Genomic DNA, 19529 nt, shown 5'->3' with positions numbered 1-19529 from the left:
GGCAGGTGGAAGAGGTGGCCCTGTGGTCATAAGTTCTGCAGAGCTGTCCTTGACTCCCACCAGCTGCAACACTCGAGAGAGCAGGTCCTGTGTCTTGCCAGGATAGTACAATAGAGCCAACCCTGTTAACAGAGGTGTGGGTAAGCCAGCCCTGAAACTGTGAACATGGGAGAACTGTTCCATTACTGATCTGCCATATGGCAACATGGACTAGAGAGGCATGCCCTTTCCTCCTCCCCCATCAACACCTGAAGCAGGTGGGAGAACTGGCCTGGTGGTTATAAGAGTGGGAGACTGTCCCTGAGCCCCACCAGCTACGACACTTGGAAGAGCAGGCCCTGCACCTCACCTGGGTAACACAATAGAGCCAATCCTGTTGACAGAGGTGTGGTTGAGCCAGCTCCAAAGTTTTAAATATGGGAGAGCTGTCCCCATTCATCTGTCATTCATTGGTGTGGGTGGGAGAGAGATATCCTCCCTTACCTCTCACCCCTTACCACCTGCAACAGATGAGAGATCTGACCCTCCTCCTCACCAGCTGCAGCACTCAGGAAAGTGTGCCCTGTTCCTCACCTAGACAGTACAGCAGAGTTGCACAGTGGTCGGAGGTAAGGTTGACCCAGCCCTGAGGTTGTGAGCAAAGAGATGTCACCATATGTCATCTGACATATGACAGCATGAGTAGAGGAGAGATGCCCCCCATCCCCAATGCCCATCAACATCTGAGACAGGTGGAGGAGCTGCCCTTGGGGTCAAAAGAGTGGGAAGGCTGTCCCTGCCTCTACCAGCTGCAGCACTCAGGAGAGTGACCTCTGGAGCAACAATAGAGCTGGTCCTGATGGTGTAGGTTTAAGAGAGCTGACCCTGAGGGCGTGAAAGCAGGAGAATTGACCCCACCCCTCACTCATTGCTGCAAGAGGTGAACTAGTCAGGGCAATGCTGGAGAGCTCACCTGGGTAGTTGAGGACAGGGGAGAACTGTCAGGCTGACCAACCCTGCAGCTGCCAAGGCCCAGAACCAGGTTATGACTTGGCCTACCCCAATATTCATCCCATCTCTGACCTGTCTGAGCATGTGAAGGAACCTGACCCAAAGACCCAAATCTGCAGGATCTCCACAACAAAAGGCAACAACAGGATATCCAGAAGAGCCCTAGTGAGGGCCCAGCATTGATAGTGTAGTAGAAACCAAAGGCCTCGAACCAGACCGATGACTCTTTGCAATGAATACTTGCAAGTAAAGATACATGGACAAAGGGGTTTACTGTGTGACTCACTGTGTCACACCGCAGCTTCCATGATAAGATTTTAAAAATTTTCCCCTTTTTCTCTTAAATTTTACTGGGGGGTGGTGCAGAGAGGGGAGGGCGGATGTGAAGGGATAGGGAAATGAATGGAATCAAGATATATGATACAAAAGACACATAGAATAAATAAAATGAAAGTTAAGAAAAGAAAAGCTAGCTAGAAAGAGAGCTAGTCTGTGCTCTTTGGTTTTGTCTGGAAACATGTCAAGAATTGACTTTTCTCCTCAGGCCACACTCACACTCTAAGGCACCCCTCTTACAGTCCTGCACCCCTGAACAAATAGCTGAAAGTCCAGCAGAGGGAAACACACCAGACCATTCTCAGCGCCTCACCATTTCCAGGTTTTAGTCAACAAAAGGAAAGAACCCTCTTGTGCTTGTACAATACCAAAGGTGACAACTCAAACCCAAGGCCAGAGAATCTGGAAGTCTCTCTCCTCAGCTGCAGCAGCAACACACGAAACTGAAACTCTTTCCCACACTGACCTTCAGAGAAGTCCATCCTCCTGGCACACACTGAAACTGCACTCTTGGTTTCTGAACTTAAGTTTTAAGATTCTGGTTAAATAAATTTTCCTTTCCTTTCTAGATTAACTTGAAGTACTTCATAATATTTTAAATTCTTGAGGATAATTTTATGATTCAAATGTATGACATACAGATGGAAAATATAAAGTTTACTTTAGAAGAATAAATGACTTAAACATTCACGACACTCTTTCAGAGGAAATAAAGCAGCTGACACTGTGTAGTGAGTAGTCCTGAGCTCTTGAAATGAGATGAAAAAGACAAAATGATCTGCTTGGGAAAACGCTGCAAAGGAGTCAGGCCAGTAACAGCTGTCTTGGAATGACGAGCTGGCAGGATTTGTTTTTCTTCTTCTTCTTCTTCTTCTTCTTCTTCTTCTTCTTCTTCTTCTTCTTCTTCTTCTTCTTCTTCTTCTTCTTCTTTGAGCAGTTTGGCATTTCTGAAATGTGCTAAGTGAAAATTTTTGTAATAAAATTTTATTTCAAAATAGGTTCTAAAAGAGAAAACTTATTTATGAATTCTGATTCCCTACTAAAAGAAACATAGAACCAGAAGGAATCTTGGAGGTTTTGGTCCAAGGGTTCTCCAAGCTTTTAGGTATGCTTCAAGGCAGAATGACTCCACAAAGCATCTGTCTTGAAGGGCTAGGAGCTAAGTATGTCTTCAGAGTCGATCTTGCTATGACTGGAAGTCCCAATGGGCCCGATCATATACCATCATTAATACCATGAATGACATGCTCTCAACAAAGCCTAGAGCCTCAAGCAGGCAGCAGACTCTGTCCCAGCTGAAGCCTCTGCCCACCACCATAGGACTGGCCAGTGGATGCTACTCTCGGTTTCTAACCTGTTTGTTAAAATGTTCCACCTCAGTTTCCTCAACCCAACTACAGAAAAACTTGGGAACTGGTTGCTGTCCATCACCTAGGAGTGCCTGGAGATGATGATGATGCTGTATGTTGGAAGGCTGTAAGAGCACCACAACTGACAGCCTTTCTGACTACCAGCTCCCTCAAGATGTGCAAGTGCCTCTCTTTTTACTGCCTTCAAATACCAAGGAGTAAGAAACATCTTCAGTGAGGCTAGTGCAGGACTGGAAGCTTCAACAGCCTGTTCAAACACTGAGATTCTCAGCCAGATGTGGTGGCTCAGATCCGTACTCCTAGTACCTGGGAGGCTGAGGATGGAGGATTGCCCTGAGTTTGAGGCCAGCCTGGGCTACATATTAAGTTTTAGGCTACCTTGGACTAAAGAATGATACCCTCTCAATGAAAAGAAAAAGGACCCACAAGATGTTCCTATTTGTTGACTTTTAGTTGACCAGTTTCCAGCTTCAGGCCGTTTGTCTAACTATAAGATGCAAGTTCTAAACTCAGAACATATAGGACACAACAGGTGTTCTCCAACTCACTATTCAAAACAAAACCCAAGCTGCTAGTTATTTACTAATTTCATGTCACAGCTGGGAATCCCACTGGCATCATTTACCTAGAGAGTAGGACTGTTCTTTGCAAAAACTCAAGAGTTTCTGGGAAACACAATGTTATCAGTGAGGTGTTCTACCTGTTAGCACTCTTAGAGGTTCCAGGGAGCCCTCCAATGAACTGCCAAGGGGACTTAGGTCTTTCAAACAAACAAAGAGTGGAAATTTGTTAAGGAATAGCGGTGGTGCACTACTACAATCTCAGCCCTTTGGAAACAGTCAGAGAATCAAGAATTCAAGTGCAGCCTAAGTGACTTAGAGAGTTCAAGACCAGCCTGACCTACATAGTAAGACCCTGTTTCAAAAAGCTAAGGGCTATGATCCAATCAATACCTTACTTCTGGGTAAGATGGCAGATTAGAATCTACCTTTCCTTATGACCCCTTAAGGTGAAATCTCCATTTAAGAAAGAATTGCCTATTGCAAAGAGAGAAAAGTGAAGAGGTTTGGAAACTCACAAAGGTAGTGAAAGAGTTGGGCAGTGTCTCTCCCAAAGAGCCAAAGCTGACTACTGCTCCTGATGCAGAGCTGCACAGTGGGGTGAGGGGAAGCACAGCCCTCATCTCAAAGCTAGTCTAGGGGTCCGAGGTGGAAAGAGAGAGGCAGGCCTACCCTCGAAACAAGCCTTCCATCCTCAGAAGCCTTAAATGCAGTGGTGGTTTTGGTGAGACCAAAATTCCTCCCACTCGTGGGTCAGGAATAAATCAGAGTTCCATTTTGTCAGTCTGCATGGCTTGGGGAGCAAGAAGGACTGCCCACCATCTTGAGAGGGGACCTGTTCAAAGCTGACCCACTCTGGGGCCTGAGAACAGTGAGCGATCCACAAGTCAGGGAGGGAGTCTGAAGTTAACCAGCCCCAGTCCCAGAGCAAAAGACAGTTCTGGGGATAGATGTGGACAGCAGGAAGGCCTGACACCGAGAAGCTGAAGAGCAGGGGCTTCTCGAGGCTTGGCTCAAGCTGTAAAGCACATGACTCCACCAGCAGCAGATGGAATCAGGACTCATCAGCTGAGAGCTGGACTTCGATAGCCATGAGCCTGAGGCCAGTGGGGGGGGAGCAAGCCCGGAGTCACCCATCACTGAGAACACGGATGTTTCAGCAGTGTACCTGATGCCCACAGCTGCGTCATTCCAGCACAGTCATTAATAATCAGGAGGTCCTGAAGGAACTAAGCCAAGTCCGTTGCCTGTACAGATCTCAGTGCTGTGTGGGTGCTTCCCATAACTCCCCAAGTATTTGGGAGACCTCTGCCCCCTCAGCTAACACCCCAAGGATACCATTTGAGGAATGTCAGGGTGAGAGAACCACAGACCACAAAGCTAAGTGTGGACAGCCGAAGCCCCTGGTACACAAGGAAAGGAAGACGTCAGAGTGAAGAAGGGGCCAGTGAACACTGGACACTTGTCCACACAAGCTCAAGCCCGGCATAAACCACGGGAAAGTCTAGTCCACAAGTGTGACTGACACTCCCAGACCACACAGAGCTTTCACTGCTGTCAAAACTGAAGTCGGAGGAGTCAGAGTCCCAAGAGGCCAACACTAAAGACAAGAGGGCAGGGAGAGTCTCTTCTGCTCAGCATCTGGTTTCTGCGCTATGATGACTTTTGGTGTATTTCTGAGACGCTCACACAATCCTTCCATTAAACCTCTAAGGCAGCAGTTCTCAACCTTTAGGTTGCAACCCCTTTGGGGGTCACATATCAGATATCCTGCATATCAGATATTTATATTATGATTCCTAACAGTAGCAAAATTTCAGTTATGAAGTAGCAACGAAATAATTTTATTGTTGGGGGTCACCAGAACATGAGAAACTGTATTAAAGGGTCACAGCATTAGGAAAATTGGGAACCAGGCTCTAAGGCCTATAGAAATATAAAAGTTGATGGCAAAGCAAGTGTTCCTTGGATTGTTTTGAGGTAATAATCCTTCAAAGAATGGCTATGGGATCTCATATTTTAATCTTGCATTAAGTTTACACAGTTCCTGGAAAAATATTTTGACAAAAATTCTACAAGGTGGCATAATGGCTTCATCACCTTCATATATTCCAGAACATGCCATGGAAACAAACATGTAAAAAGTGAGCAAACATCTCAGCAACATTTCTCACTTTACTTGTTTCTAACTGGTGTGTAGTATCATCTTGTTCTCCGAATATTCTTTCAAATGATTCCATGTATTCCTTCATCAGCATGCAAAATCACCCCGTTAATGAAACTGAGAAGACTTTCCTAGGCCCTCTGTTGGCACCGCAGTCAAACATCATACTGCAGAGTTCTTGTTTGGACGGTTAGAGAACTCCCTTTGTCAGCAGTTTGTAAGTGCCTTCCTCAAACTCTAAACCTGACTGAGGAGCGAGTCATATGACAACGAGACCAGATGAATTTCAGTTTTGTCGTGAAGAGTCACTTTCTGTCCTTCATCATCATCATCCTTTTCACTACTGCCAGCGTCTTGGTCTTTGTTTGAATCATGGTCCTCATTAAGATTTTTCCTTCTTAGCAGAGAGCCACCTCACTAAGAGCAGAAAAGCCAAACACTTCCTTAACTACAGGCAGCTCCATCCCTTCCTCCCCTCCCCTGATCAGAAATATATATTAATATATTAAAATGTATCATATATAAATATATCACATATGTATTATATATTATATAATATATAAATTATATATTGGATAATAAAACTGCCATTGAAGATGTTGACTTTGTTGGTGGCTTCACCACTGATCATTTCCTTTAGGGCCTCTCTGCTCATCCTCTGGCATGCTAGGCTGATTGTGTGTGTGTGTGTGTGTGTGTGTGTGTGTGTGTGTGTGTGTGTTTGCTAAACTGATTATATATGTGTATATACACACACACAATCTTAAAGTCTGATTGGAAAATATTTCTTGTCTTCTACTTTAAGCATAAAATTGTTTTAGTTTATAAAAAAGAGAGAGAGAGAGAGAGAGAGAGAGAGAGAGAGAGAGAGAGAAACAAAACAAAACAGAAAAAAAGGTCAAGGTTATTGTTGGTGTGTCTTTCCAATGTGGAGTGTCTTTTTTGAGTGATCTCCTAAAATAAAGTATTTTGATAAGAAAAAAAATTGCCTTCTTTTTTTTTTGACATTTAAGAAATATTTATTAGCCACTTGTAGCACGAATCTTTTTTGTTTGTTTGTTTTTTAATTTTTATTTTGCAATACAATTCAGTTCTACATATCAGCCACGGATTCCCTTGTTCTCCCCTCTCCCGAATGGGGGGTGGGCTAGGGGGAAAATTGCCTTCTTAATAGCTTGCACTTCATTCTCTGTAAGACTGGAACATCATGAAAACATTAGAGTATCTTCTGGATTATAGTCACCTTCCAAAGTGAGCATGTGGGTGAACTGAGTCAAGTCCTTCTAGAATAACAGGGTGGTCCTCAATTCCATCTGTATATTTGCTATCATTCTGTATAGCAAACATAACTTCAATCATATGCTGCCCTCCTTTGTCGATTTCAGACTTGTGTAGAACATTTTGAAGGAATTCAAAACTAGCACTGATTCCTCCTGGTGACGTCTGTGTTCATTGGAGGCTGCATTCTTTGAGCAAGCCAATGGCTACTTCAAGACTATCACCCGCTGCTCTTCCCAGTAGTAAAATGAGTACCTCTATGCATAGAACTTCATGTCCCATGTCTTGCTTAATAAGATGTACAACAAAATTTGAGGTACTCGACAAATTCACTTATCATTTCTTTAATATCCTTTCTGAAAATTAAAAATTAGTCTCAGGAGGATTCATTTTCCAACTGTGACTTTTGAGTTGGTAATTGCTGCTAAAGTTGCATAAGCTTGGATGACAAGTCAAGAAGCAGTTTGTGCTTACAAAACAGATCTAGAAAACGTCCTCTTCCTCAAACTATGTTTTCTAAAAAGTTCTTAGATAATAAAACATCTTGGAGATGTTGACTTTTTTGGTGGCCTCACCACTGACCATCTTTCTTAGAGCCTCTCTGCTCATCCTCTGGTATGCTAGGCTGATTTTCTCTATAATATGTTCTGCATCATCCTGAGCTGTGAAGGAGGTCCACTCCCCCAATGCAAGTGAGGAGAGGATAAAGTTCACCTTTTCTCCCTTTGTAGTAGGTCATCCCAAGTGGAGCTGGGTTACTGCTGGTCCTGGGCTTCTTCCAGGAGATGGGGGTTTCCAGGACCTCTGATCAGGTATCTTTCTCCTTCTCTGTGTTTGTTTTGGTGATTCCATGTTGCCAGCGTGAAAACATCTTCTTGAACACTAATAGTCCAATCTATTGTAATAGCAGAGTAATAGCTCCTCAGGGAAACATTTCGTTTGGCATATTTTCCTGTGTGCCATATTACTTTTCATTTTCTGATGCCAACTGAACCAATAAATCAGATTCCTCAAGTTGGTCCAAGTAACAAGTACTCAGTGGTCTGTATTCCTTGACAGTTTACTCGTTCTGTCTCTAAGCATCATCTAACACTCATTGCCCTTGAGTGGTCTTTTCTTGCCTACTTTTGATAGTCATTAGCTGAATAGACTCAGCTAGTACCATGAAAGTCACAGCAACAACGGTAGTAACAGCAGAATGAGGGGGACAAGAAGAAGAGCGGCAGGGGGAAGAGGCAGCCGCAGAGCTACAGTGGAAACAGCTGCAGCAGAGACAGCAAAAGCAATGGCTGTAACATCAGTATTGAAGCAACAGAAACGGTGGAAACAGCAAAATGAATGGGTAGCTACTACCCAGTAGTGGCAGCCATGACAGCAAAGACATGCAGCTCAAAGGTTCTAGAAAGCAGCGAAGACAGTAACAAGAGAAACTGGAACTATAGAGGATGTAAAAGAGTGCAAAGACCTGAGGCTGGAGAAGGCTCGAAAGCTTCAAAGTTCCAAAGAAGAGGAACTACAGGTCATGGTCACTGGAAGAGTCTCAAAGATCAGCCAGGCCTTGAGAACCAAGAGTTTCAGACATTCTGTGCCTAGGAACTATATCAATAGCTGCTGCTAAGGTCTAGGGAACCTTGACACCCAAGGCCCAAGAATTACAACACTGGGTAAAGCCTCAGTTACAGTGGAGACCCCAGCATAACTGAGATGCTAGGACCATGAGATAACCACCATGGGATGGATGACAACAGCAGATATGGAATGGAACTTGTTAAACATTAGACCAATTGTGTATGCTATGAATGGCAGAGCTAGTGAAGGGGAGTGCCCAAAGTCTTTTAGAGCCCAGAATATCATGAGTGAGTTCCAGATATCAGACACTGGGCTTGTTACACTATTGGAATTTGGTTTTGTTTGAATGTAATTGTTTGCATGACCTGTTTTTTTCCATTTTGGAGTAAGAAGTATTTAATGTACTTAAAATGGTTTCATTATTATTATTATTATTATTATTATTATTATTATTATTATTATTATTTGATGGGAGCCCACAGCTAAGAAACTGGATATTTTAAAGAGACTTGGAACTTTTAAAGTGCTTGAATTTTTTAAAGACTATAGAACTTGAAAATCATCCTTTATAAATATACAAAAATAAAACTTCCCAAAACTGTATGGAATCAAATAACCAAAACAATTCTAAGGAAAAAGAACAAAGCTGAAGGAGTTATAATACCTGACCTCAAAATATACTACAGAGCGATAATTCCCCAGACAACATGGTACATGTGCACATTAAATAAACCAACAAAACAGACAGAGCATCAAGAGTTAAAAACATGCCCTTATAGACACTTCTTTATTTGACAGGGCATACATTGAAGAAAGGAAAGTCTTTGATAAATGGTAGACTGTCCACACATAGAAGAACTAAACCCCATCTCTTACCATATACAAAAACCAACTCAATGTGAATCAAACACTTAAATGTAGGTCCTGAAACTACAGAATTATGAGAAAAAGATTTCAGGGCATCATGGGATAAACACCTGGGTGTGATTGCAAAAGCACAGGCCAAAAAAAAAAAAAAAAGATGAATGAGATCACGTCAAACTAAAAGCTCTGTGTAAAAAAAAAAAAAAAAAAGATGAATGAGATCACGTCAGACTAAAAGCTCTGTGCAAAGCAAAGCATTCAACAGCGTGAAGAGACAACCTAGAAAATGGGAAAATATTTGTAAACTCTAAGACAAGAAATGATTTTTAGGCTATATAAGAAATTCAAACAAACCACTAAAAAAATGTGATTTTTAAATGGGCAAGTTACCTGAACAGACATTTCCCAAAACCAACACATCCAAATAGCCAATAAGCATATGAAAAACTCATCATCAGCAATCATCACAGAAATGTAGATAAGAACCACAATGAGATGTCATTCTATCCCAGTTAGAATGATTGTTATAAAAGAAAAATAATGAATGCTGGTGAGGAGGTAGGGAAATAGGAAATCTGACATATTTTTTTATGGGAATGTAAGTTAGAACAGCCATTATGGGAAACAGTATAAAAAGTTTCTCAAACAACTAGAAATAAAATCACCATATGATCTAGCAATCCCACTACCAGGAATATGTCTGCAAGAATTGTGATTAGTAGCCCAAAGGTACATTCATATGTTTATTAACACACTATTCACAATAGCCAGGAAATGAAATCAACCTAGGTGACTATCAATAGATAAATGGATTTTTTAAATGTATTTTATATACATAATAGGATAGTCAACACCCATTCAAAAAAGAATGAAATTGTTTCATTTGCAACAACATGGATGGAAGCAACAGACATTACATAAGAGAAATGAGTCATATATAAAAGGACAAATGTTGCATGCTCTTATTTCTATGGAGAAGACAAAGTTGATCTCAGAGAGATAAGGAATAGATTGAGACTAGAATCTGGGAAGAGCGTTGGAGAGAAAATGCAAAGGGATGCTGTTAGAACCAGTCCCCAGATGCTAGTATGAAGAGCCTCACGGACCAGCCCCACCCCTCTCACACTGCAGCAAAGAGCTGGCAGGCCACAGAGCTCATTTTCATGCTGCCTAGGAATCCAGAGACAGTGTGACTGTGGTCAGGTAACATGGGTTACATATTAACTAAGCCTGCTTCCTCACAGTGCAGGACCACCCCCTCCCTCAGAAACCTTGATGACTAGATATGGCACTGCGCCACGAGACCTTACCTGAAACATTAATAAATCTCTTGCCTGAAGGACAATTCTACCAGGTGCCTTTCCCAGAGCCCCTTTCCCTCCCCTTCCCCTAAACTAGCAGGTGATAAATGGGCACAGGGGTGCAGCTAGCTAGGAATATGTTTGATTAGAGTAACTAGTACTGTTCTACCACACCTACAGTGGGGTGACTACAGTCAACTACCACACCTACAGTGGGGTGACTACAGTCGACTACCACACCTACAGTGGGGTGACTACAGTCGACTACCACACCTACAGTGGGGTGACTACAGTCGACTACCACACCTACAGTGAGATGACTACAGTCAACTACCACACCTGCAGTGGGGTAACTACAGTCGACTACCACACCTACAGTGGGATGACTACAGTCAACTACCACACCTACAGTGAGATGACTACAGTCAACTACCACACCTGCAGTGTGATGACTACAGTCAACTACCACACCTACAGTGGGGTGACTACAGTCAACTACCACACCTACAGTGGGGTGACTACAGTCAACTACCACACCTACAGTGGGGTGACTACAGTCGACTACCACACCTACAGTGAGATGACTACAGTCAACTACCACACCTACAGTGGGGTGACTACAGTCGACTACCACACCTACAGTGGGGTGACTACAGTCGACTACCACACCTACAGTGGGGTGACTACAGTCGACTACCACACCTACAGTGGGGTGACTACAGTCGACTACCACACCTACAGTGGGGTGACTACAGTCGACTACCACACCTACAGTGGGAGACTACAGTCGACTACCACACCTACAGTGGGGTGACTACAGTCAACTACCACACCTACAGTGGGGTGACTACAGTCAACTACCACACCTACAGTGGGGTGACTACAGTCGACTACCACACCTACAGTGGGGTGACTACAGTCGACTACCACACCTACAGTGGGGTGACTACAGTCGACTACCACACCTACAGTGGGGTGACTACAGTCGACTACCACACCTACAGTGGGGTGACTACAGTCGACTACCACACCTACAGTGGGGTGACTACAGTCGACTACCACACCTACAGTGGGGTGACTACAGTCGACTACCACACCTACAGTGGGGTGACTACAGTCGACTACCACACCTACAGTGGGGTGACTACAGTCGACTACCACACCTACAGTGGGGTGACTACAGTCGACTACCACACCTACAGTGGGGTGACTACAGTCGACTACCACACCTACAGTGGGGTGACTACAACCGACAACAAATAACAGGATGCTTCCTGGTAGCTAGCGAAGAAGACTTTGAATGTTCTAAACAACAACAAAACAATTATGTGTCTTTGGTGGCAGATATGCTAGTATATCTGATACATATATAATATATATATATATATTATATATGTATACATATATTGAAAGGCCACACTACATACCATAAACACATACAACCACGATATGTCCTTTAAAACTAAAAGTACATTTGAAAAGAAATTTAAAAGGAGAGAAATGAAACATTTAAATATTGAAAATACAAAAAGTATCAGTTAGAATTCTAGACCAACAAAATTATCTTTCAAAAACAAAAGAGAAAACTAAAGATTTCCTGAAATATGCGCTTCAAAAAATATGGAAAGCAATTCTTTAGACAGAAAGAACATGAAATAGTTTGAAAACCTGTGTTCACAGCATGAAAGGAAACACCATAATCAGAGAAATGAAGGCAACCAATTTTTCTTAACCTTAACTCATTTTTCAAATAGCCACTGAGGATCAGTAAAAATCAATGCACCAGTGCTCATACCATGTGCCAGGTGGGGGTGGTGGCACTAACGCCACAGGAAGGAAGAACTGTGAAGACGCAGTGTTGTGCAGATAACTTAGTATGGTGCTGTTTAAAAGTAAAATTAGAGACGCTGAAAATGCACATTGAAAACTCTAGAGCGCGCGCACACACACACACACACACACACACACACACACACACACACCTACGTGCATGTACTACTCAACTACTCTGCTCATTAGGAAGAAGAACACCCCATCAAGATGGCTGCATCTCACTATTCCGAAAAAGGCCAAGCTGGCAAAGTAAACAGATGGCAGCTTCCAAAACATTTCCCTTGTTTGTTTTTGAGTGTGTTGACATTTGAGGATGAAATGTGGGGTACTGGTCAGGAGCTCTTCTCACACCCTAATACAGCAGCCAAGTAAATACTCAAATGAAGCCATGGGTGACACAGAAGCAGACTGTCTTCCAGCCCAGGCTGCCCTAACACCAGCCTGCTAGCAGGGAAATAATCGAGTCCCAGCCTCACCACAAATCCTCTGGTCCTGAGGAGCGAGGTGAGGAACCAGAAGAAATGAGACCGCGCACAGAACAAATGTTAATTTTAGCATTTTTAGGTCTGTTTGATGAAATAGAAAGGAACATTTGCAATGTGACAGAGAAATACCCCCGCCCTGGGAATATCCTCCCAACCACGAAGGGTATTTAATCATTTTCAAAGAAAAATACAGCCAATGGTATGAGTTTCTCATTATCTTTTCTTTGCCTTTCCCTTTTCCCTCTCAAGCCCTGAAAATTCAAAGCCGCTCCCCTGCCCCCCTCCCCGCCCCCGGGCTCCCCAGGGCTCTTCTCCTTTTTAAGAAAAGGGAAAGAAAACTGCAGCTCCCGTCTGGACTGGCTCTTCCACACAACTAAACAAATGCAAGGTCACCCTCTGCCATTCTTCCTTCTGCTCTCACCAGTATCTGACACATCTGAGGGCGATTTTGTGGCCTATTGAGATGACAAATTTCTTCAAAGTGACAACACAAAACCTAAACGGGTAATTGTAGTAGCACCTGTCCTTTAGTTGGGCCCGTCAAAGTCTTCAAATCCAGAAAGGTGGCTAAATTCTCAGAAGTGGGTAAACCCCCAGCCCCTCACTGGTTTTTGGCTGTCAGCACACAGGCTCAGAGGGAGTCCCCCTGTCAGGCTCTGTTGCAGCTGTCTCTCATCTGGATTACAACTGGAATGTGAGAGTCTCCCCAAACAATACGGGTGACTGCCATGGCCCTTGGTTATCTTCAAGAGTTTGACTGTGAGACCCTATTACTGAAGACACCACACACGGCAGACATAAACCTGGAGGAATAAAGCTGGAACTGATCTGGAAACCTCCTCCTGAGGATTAATTCTCACAGCATTGGAAGGTGATACACACACACACACACACACACACACACACACACACACACACACACACACACACGGGGAAAAAAAGCAATCAGTAGTCCTACCCTGCTGTAAAGCCTATGAACCACAACAATGACTGAACTGCCAATGTATCCATGGTGGTGCAATGGCGGCATTTTATCTTGGGGGTAACCAGGAGCTATCTAGTTGGACTTAAAGAGGGAATTTATCCCTGGTTCTGTAAACCGAGCCAACTACCCATGGCTGGAGAGATCCTACACCCTAGAGAAAAATCTACTACTGCCACTTTCCTAAACCAATCTAATTTCTAACTGTGTTCTAAATATTTATTCTTATATCCACAGGTAAGTATAGCTCTTACTAGTCATCAAGGAAGCTTCTTTTTGCAACATATGGAGACTACTACAGAGATCCACAACTGTTCAAAATCCAGAGAATAAGTCACTGTGGGGGATCTAACCCCAACTGACAGATCTCTAAGGCAACCCCTATACCCAAGACTCAGGGAAAATCATGGAAGAGGAAAGATTGTAAGAACCAGAGACCTAAGACACTTGCTAGACATGACAAATTTCACCATGAAATATCAACAATATGTTTGCCTAAACAAGAGAGGTATGACAGTATTAGTTGACATACCAATGTGGACAAGGGAAATTCCACATGTTCTCACCCGTAGATGAAAAGTTACAGGTGGCCAATGGCTGCTAAAAGAGGAAGAATTAGTTTCCTCCAGGGATGACCCAGGTTACCCAATCCCAATGGTCAACCCTGGACGTGTACATGCAAACAATAGTAAATGGACTCAATGACTTATGTATGAATGTGCACGCAACAGTAATAATAAAGAGGAGGCTGCGAGTTGAGAAAGAGGGACGCTGGGGTTGGAGACAGGGAGGAGGGTAGGACTGATGGACACACTGTTTACATATAAAGTTCTCCAAAAATCATTTTTTAGAATTATTTTGAGGCCAAATTCAAAGCAAATAAAAGCTGTCAAATTGTTCTGTTTTGTGATGATTTACAAAGTAACCAAATTCTTTATACCTCAATAAGTAAAACCAAGATTTTCTAAGACAGTTAAAGCAAAACTCAAGACATTGCGTTTGTTAAATTTGCTGATAGGTCAACAATATAATGCAGTCATCAGCTAGCTGGCATTATAATTGCTCAAGATGTTTGAAAGCACAAAGTATATTCTAATGTGTGGACAGGCATGTGTATACATTTGTGTACACAGGCATGTGCCTAGAACTTGTGTGTGCAGCATGTGTATACATTTGTGTGCACAGGTATGTGTCTAGACACTTGTGTATACAGCGTGTGTATATATGTTTGGGTGCACAGCATGTGTCTAGATACTTGTGTGTACAGCATGTGTATATATGTTTGGGTGCACAGCATGTGTCTAGACACTTGTGTGTACTGCATGTGTATACATGTTTGTGTGCACAGGTATGTGTCTAAACACTTGTGTGTACAGCATGTGTATATATGTTTGTGTGCTCAGCACGTGTCAAGACACTTGTGTTTACAGCATGTGTATACATGTTTGTGTGCACAGGCATGTGTCTAGACACTTGTGTGTACAGCATGTGTATATATGTTTGTGTGCACAGCATGTGTATTTAGGTTGATAATCTGGGTTTGGTTCTTTGAGATGAGTGCTCATGTTTTTAGCCCTCTCCCATCATTTTTGTCATAGTAGTTTAAACATTTCATTTGTATTAAACTTGTAGGTGAAGTCCTAATTCTCTAGAAAAGGCTAGTTTACAGTCTAACAAAAGTCAAGAGGAAAGACAGTGTCCACAAGTGTTAAGAGAATGTGGGTGGCTGCCCACAGTCCTAAGATGCACGACTGGAGGCCAGGCTGATGTCCACTTCTGAACCAAGTTAAGTGCTTCCCAGCACAACTGAGCTGACTTCTGACCTTTGTCAGCGAGGGCAGAGGAGCCTGTCTTTCCATGCTTCCCTCTGTGGGAGCCTAAAAGGACTGACTATGTGTAGACACTGGGGTTTAGGCCAGTGCCTCCTTCCTGCACAGACCGCTGCATGTATTCTGACTGCTGCATGCATTTTGCCATTGGTCTGCAACAGCTGCAGGAAGTGGGCCTGACTGTTTTAAGGGAAGAAACACCATGGAGGTTGAAATCACATAAAGACTTCGAAAGTCACCAGCAAGATGAGAGGAAGTCCTGGATGAACCCCAGTGTTGTGTTAGGGCCTGTTTCTAATGAGCATGACAGACCTGAGGCCTACCCATGCCTTCTGTTTTGTTTGTTTATTTGAGATTATAATACAATTACATTTCTTCCTTCCCTTTCCTTCCTCCAGACCCTCCCATATACCCCTCCCCTTTCGCCTTCAGATTCATGGTCTATTTTTTTCACTAATTGTTATTGCATGCATATATCTATACATATATGGACATATATATTCCTAAATATAACCTGTTCGGTCATATGATGCTACTCGTATGTGTGTTTTCGGGGCTGACCATTTGGCACTGGATAAACCAATTAGTGTGATCTTCTCTAGGAAAGACCACCTATCCCACTCCCAGCTTTTCTCAGTTGCCTATAGTTCTCTGTGTAGGGTTGTGCCTTGTGGGCTCCCCCACGCCCCACCCGCTGTCCACTTTAGTATGTCCGTTGGTGTCATCCTTGTTCGGCTCATGTTTGGGCAATCATGTTGGTGACACTTTATGGGTGTAGCTGCTGACATTGGTTAGAGATACCATCTCACAGCAAACTCCCTGATCCTCTGACTCTTACACTCTTTTCCCCATCTTCTACGACATTCCCTGAGCCTTAGGTGTGGGAGTGTGCTGTAGATGTCACCATTGGGACTGGGCTCCACAACTCTGCATTTTCACTGGTTGTGATTTTTCTGTGATGGTCTCTATCTGTTGAAAAGAGAAGTTTCCTTGGTGAGAGGTGAAGACTACACTCATCTGTGGGTACAAGGACAGATGTTTATAGATTGTTGTTAGGGACTATGCTGGTTGGGTAAATTAGAAGTTGTAGATTCTTCTCCATAACCATGACCTCACTAGCACTGAGTGGTTAGCGAGGTTTCCAGTACTAGGCATGGTCTCCCTCTTGTTGAGTGTCTTAAGCCTAACCATGTCTTCTTGCTGCCCTGTCTATTTGAACATGAGACTAGACTCTGGCTTCCTCTCCATCTGGCTGGCCCTCTGCTCTTTCCACTGGCTACACAATACCCTGAACGCTTTCTGCCCTCAGCCAGGCATAGGCCTCCTCTCCATCATCCCTCTTCATCCCTGCCCTCTGTGCCCTGTCTGCATGTGCCACAATTCCCACCTTTAAACAGATTATTAACCAGTAACATCAGCAATATTTGTATGATGAAACTGACTACAGGCAGAAAAAACATCAAGTTTTAGAAAGAGTAGGAATGGACATTTTACATAATACGTGAGTCACATAAAATGTTATCACATGTTCATGAATACTAACATTAATTAGAAATCAAATATCACATCATGTTTTTCAGTTCATGAGTGAAAAACCAACGGCTTTAGGCCTGAGCATCAAAATGAGAAACTGGTGAGTTGGTGGCTGTGATCAAAGAGGCCCAATGTGATGTGACCTTTCTCTGACTCCACATCACTCATACATGAACGTGTGAAGTTAAGTCAATCAAGATCAGCTACTATAGTGCCACCATCTTCCCATAGGTACACTGGAAGACAGCATAGTGCTATAGGTAGGGTATAGGGGAAGTCAGAGGCAGGAGGATTCCATCACAGCCATCCAAACTACCAGGGCCCAGTCTTTCTGAGCTCTTTATTCATTCCTTTATCTGTTGGGAGTGGGTACTACTACACCCAACTATTACTGATGCATCATAATAGCTGTACATGAACATCCTCAAAGCCATAGACATCTTATAGACACTGTTTTAGAAGGGAAGAGAAGGCCTTGCCGGCAGCCGCTCCTCTTGTAGTTTAGTATCTTTAGACTGACCTTGTCTTCAGACATGGTTTAATTGCTGTATAAGTTGAAGGCTCCAAAATGCATGCCTAAGACCTCTTTTCAGCCCCAGCACCACAGACACAAGACTGTCACCCAAAGAGTTATTGTTCGTCTTCCCTATTTCTGTGAGTTCACCCTGTCCCTACATCATTCTAGAAGCCCCCCAACACTCACATTGATAACCAAGCTGATCTTCACATCTTCCAGCCCACCTCTGCCCTCTAATCCCACTATTTCTTTGGATTTCTGCAGATCTTCCAAACTGGCCTCTCTACTTCCGGTCTCACTCCACAGAGCCAGAGGATGGTTTTATGTTATGCCTGACTATATCACTTGCATACTAAAACTTCTCAGAAGTTTGTCATTACCCTAGGAAGAAGTCCACATTCCTGGGAGTTACAACTTCAAGAAGCTCTATGCTCTCCCCACTGGTACCCAACCCTTCAGTTAATCTTCACTTCCTCTTTTACAAAGCTCTCTATTTTGTCATTTCCACTCCTCCAACAACATAATGCTGGCATCTTGCTGTATTTTGGATCTGGAGTGTCCTCCAAAGGCTCACATAGTCAGGGCTTGGTCTGTCTGCACCATGGCACTACTGGGAGGCAGTGGAATTTTTCAGACATGGGGCCTGGTAGGACGTCTTCAGGTTGTTCCAGGTGTGCTTCTAAAGAAGACCATGGAATCCCAGCCTTCTCTTCCTCCCCTCTCTCCTCTTCGTGCTTCCTGGCCATGAGGTGAACAGCTTGCATCACCATATGTGCCTACTACGATATATGGCCTTGCCCATGCTCAAAAGTCAACAGGGTCAAGAAATCATTGGCTGAAACTTCCAAAACTGTGAGCCAAAATAAGTCTTTTGGCTTATGTTTTCATTAGTTATAGTGTAGATGTAACCAACCGTCTTTTTAAATAAGATACACAGAACCAATGCAAAGAAGAAAGCCAAGAGGTCAGAGCTAAGAGCTAAAACCTTACCCTTCCTCCTGCGGTGGTCCTACCTCTCTGAACCAGAGCTACCCCTGTGTTAAAGTCTTTATATAGAGTTCCTGTTCTGCCTTCTCATTGGTTGTAAACCCAACCACATGACCACTTCATCACGGCCTGTCTGTATAGACCTCCAGGTTTTCTATGATTAGTATTGAAATTAAAGGCATGTGTATCCAACAATGGCTGTATCCCTGAACACACAGAGACTTACCTAGCTCTGCCTACCAAGTGCTGGGATTACAAGCATATGCCACCACTGCCCTGCTTTCCTATGGCTTGCTAATAGCTCTGACCCCTGGGCAACTTTATTTATTAACATACAAATAACATTTTAATACAAATAAAATATCACCATATTATAGTGACCAAAAACTAACACATACTTCTTCCTCTTGCCTTGGCAGCTATTCCCTGCTCTTATCCTTCACCTCCCCAGTTCCATGTGTCCTTCAAGGTCAACTTCTAGAGTCCTCTCTACCCCATACTCTGCTCTGTCCATGCCATACTGCACTTTGCTGTGACACAACTGTTTCTATTTTCTTCTTGAATGTGTGAACGTTGTAAAGACAGGCCATAGATCCTTCACATCTGTATTCCAATATTTTGCCCAGTGTCCATTCAATAAGGGACTTTGATAGTATATCTGACAAGGAAACTGAGACAGAGGCCACTGGGGCCTCTGGAAGATGAACTTAATGTTGCAGGCAAGTCAACACAATCTTGGGCATGGAAAAAATGAATATCCAATGGGCAAGATGGTACATCCCTGGAGCCTCAGTGCTTGGGGGGGGGGGGCAGAGGCAGAAATAATGCTGTGAGTATGAAAACAGCCCAAGCTGCAGAGTTGAGTCTGAAGCCAATCAATACTACATAGCAAGACATTCTCTTGATATAATAAATAAACAAATGGCAGTGT

At 43.3% G+C, this 19529-nt stretch overlaps 1 protein-coding gene and 1 pseudogene across 2 annotated transcripts in view; both read right to left on the bottom strand.

Annotated features, from left to right (window-relative positions):
* Dtd1 (D-aminoacyl-tRNA deacylase 1) overlaps window positions 1-19529 on the bottom strand; it is a 176555-nt gene that overhangs the window by 4519 nt on the left and 152507 nt on the right. The gene's annotated exons all lie outside the window — the stretch shown is intronic.
* LOC131910013 (pre-mRNA-splicing factor CWC22 homolog) lies at window positions 4684-7437 on the bottom strand (annotated as a pseudogene).

The sequence above is a fragment of the Peromyscus eremicus genome, chromosome 4 (assembly GCF_949786415.1).
Source record: "Peromyscus eremicus chromosome 4, PerEre_H2_v1, whole genome shotgun sequence".
NCBI lineage: Eukaryota > Metazoa > Chordata > Mammalia > Rodentia > Cricetidae > Peromyscus > Peromyscus eremicus.
The sequence above is the reverse complement of the archived record's forward strand: the minus strand, read 5'-3'. Positions and strand labels throughout refer to the sequence as shown.